The 2,596-nt window shown below is 49.5% G+C and overlaps 1 protein-coding gene across 2 annotated transcripts in view; it reads left to right on the top strand.

Moving 5' to 3' along the window:
* LOC121660580 (serine/threonine-protein kinase PAK 3-like) overlaps nucleotides 1–2,596 on the top strand; it is a 17,281-nt gene that overhangs the window by 2,892 nt on the left and 11,793 nt on the right. The gene's annotated exons all lie outside the window — the stretch shown is intronic.

The following is a 2,596-nucleotide window of genomic DNA, read 5'->3' as shown; positions in this document are numbered from 1 at the left end:
GCAGGAGGCCACCCACAGCCTCCTGCCCTGAGGGCCCCTGCTCAGCTCAGCCTCAGATCTGTCTCCTATCCCTGACACATGGGGATGTTCCCCAAATGACCACCAGAGACCCTCAGGACACACCTACTCTCACATCAAGAACTTCTGACAAGTGATTTAAATATGTCAAATAATTTGAAGTCATGTTCAGACTGTGAGTTTCAGCAAAGTAATGAGTTCCATTGATACAAACTAGTAAGTGAGATTGCTGGGTGTGCACGTGTTAGGGAAGTGATTCCCCATGCACCCAGCGCTGAAATCAAGTAACGCCTCCTTTCTAATGCTGAGGTGGCAGCAGGCATGGAGCCCTGCTTGGTAACCTCTCATTGTGGTCACTTCTACTGAAGAGCAAAGAAAGGTCAAAATGAAACATTTTCCAGTCCTTTCCCTCTGGTTGACCTTTTCTGGGGGCCAAAGCTCTGTGCCCGAGGTGGCCTGGTTGTGTGCAGAGAAATGCAGCCCCCGCAAAGCCCTTGGTTTTCCCACAAGTCATCATCACTCCTTCCCAGGTACGCCCAGCTGTGGCAGGAGAGAGAGAGCCCACGGCGCAGTGGGCACCGTGCCCTCCCAGCCGGGGCTCTCTGGCACAGAGCAGCAGCAGCGCCAGCACCTTTCAACCCGCTCCTGGCCTCGGCTTCACGCGGGAGCCAGAAGCCTCTGGAAATCAGCACTGCCAGTTGCGTTCCCAGCTTGGAGCAGCTCCTGCGGGTGGGCAAATCCTGCCCGTTTGACTGCTTCCAAAGAGGAATAAAGGCAGAGGTAGAGATGTACCTACACAGAGGGGGGGCCCAGGGCATGTCCAATAAAAGTGCAAATGCGTGGGGAGATTTGTTAGGAATTATTACAGCTGTAATGCAGTTAGTGCCATCTCTCCTGAATCTGTGCAATGCTTTGGGCCATTTTCTTGGTCTAGTTTCCTTTGCTTTGGTCCCATCTCAGTATTCACTTGGGGTACATGCTGTAGATGCTTGGGGCACTCTTTGAGTTACTCTTGGACCCCTTGAACAACAGGGTTTGGCCTACGAGGGGAGTTTGTGCTGCTTTGTGACAGAGGAGAACTTCCCAGGCTATTCTGTGTTTGCTGCAGGGAAGCTTGGGTTGCTTTGCATCAATTCACAGACCAACGCAGAGCAGCTGCTTTGTGATGTCAGGGCATGGTTGCCACATTGTGGTGCTGTCATCAGAAGGTTGCCTTGGTGCATGGAAGGCGTCAGCGTCAGAGCAGCTCTTGGGCTTGCTCAGAGCAGGAGCATCCTCCTGGTTGAGGCCTTGTCAGGGGGCAGCTGCACTCTGACAGGAGCCTTGTTTTTTCTTGTGGTAGAGCACAGTCTGCAAACTTGCACAGCAGTGCTAAAATCATGGAGGCACTTGCTGCTGCGGTTTGCACTGTGTATGGCATTGGTTATTCCAGCTATTACCTGACTAACCTGACACGTGAGTAGAGGTTTTCCCTGGGTGTAACCTAACCAGGCTTGTGTAGGTCTTCCTGCTCTTTCTTAGTAACTGAGTTGATTTTGAAACAAAAAGACCATTAGGATGCCACTGCTTTGGTAAAGCTCCTGTCAACACGTTCAGCTAAAAAGAGGGTGTCTGTAGCCAGGGAGGTGCGGGCAGCGTTTGCAAGGGAACATGCAGGGGTTCCCTTCCCTCCAAGGGAGAGTCTGTGGCAGCCAAGTCTGTCATTTCCTCAGTGTGCTGGGTCAAGTAGGACAACTTTGAAAAGGCAGACTGGGAGATGTTCTCAGAAGGCCTTCAGAGAACTCTGCAGTTCTGCCTGGAATTCAGAGAAAGCTGCTTTTTTTCTACATTTTGTCATTAAAGGATTTGACTGTCTAACAAGACCCTTTACTGAGTGCTAAAATAGTGATTCTTTTTGCAATGAAGTGCAAATTCCAAAACAGTGAGTGTCTGCTCTTGAACCCCAGAGCTGCACCTGGGCTGTTTCAAAGTAGAGCTATGACAGCTCAGGGCGGTTTGGGGGAAGATTTTCTGGGCAACTGTTTTCAGTAACTTAATGGGAATTAGTGCATGCAACTTATTTTTAAAAAAAAAGGACCTGAAGGGGAGGATAAAAAAGGCAGCTTTAGCTGTTGGGCAGAAGAGAAATACTGGGTGTTAAAGAACAATTTGCATTTTCTTGATCAAGTTTGTATTCATTTACTGGCAAAAGAGGCCAAAGCATAGGCACAACTAAGAATATTGTCCTGCTCTCTTGCTGGCTGTGTGGAAGAACTGTGTCTGCTGGAGGGCTCTTCTGAGAGGAAAATACTCAGTTTGAGTGCACTTATTCTGCTAGATTCACCAGTACAGGTTGTATTTCACAGCATCTGGTTCATTTTCCCTTCCCACTGCAGGTCACCTGTTCCATGTATTCAGAGGAGTTGATCCTGAGGTGAGTGAGAAAGGGACCTTTGATGTTCCTGGTGTTTAGGAACTGTGGAGGAAGCTGAGAGCTTGGCCTGTGGGAGTAGAGTGAGGAGGGTGAACGGAGTGGGCAGAAAGAAAATCCATTTCCATGTGTGCAGCAGCAATAGCAAAGGCATCGCTGTGTAATAGC

The sequence above is a fragment of the Corvus kubaryi genome, unplaced genomic scaffold, assembly GCF_017639235.1.
Source record: "Corvus kubaryi isolate FWS band 111438036 unplaced genomic scaffold, C.kubaryi_AGA036_p1.0 36579, whole genome shotgun sequence".
NCBI lineage: Eukaryota > Metazoa > Chordata > Aves > Passeriformes > Corvidae > Corvus > Corvus kubaryi.
Note: the sequence above shows the minus strand (reverse complement) of the source record. Positions and strands in the feature narration are given on the sequence as shown.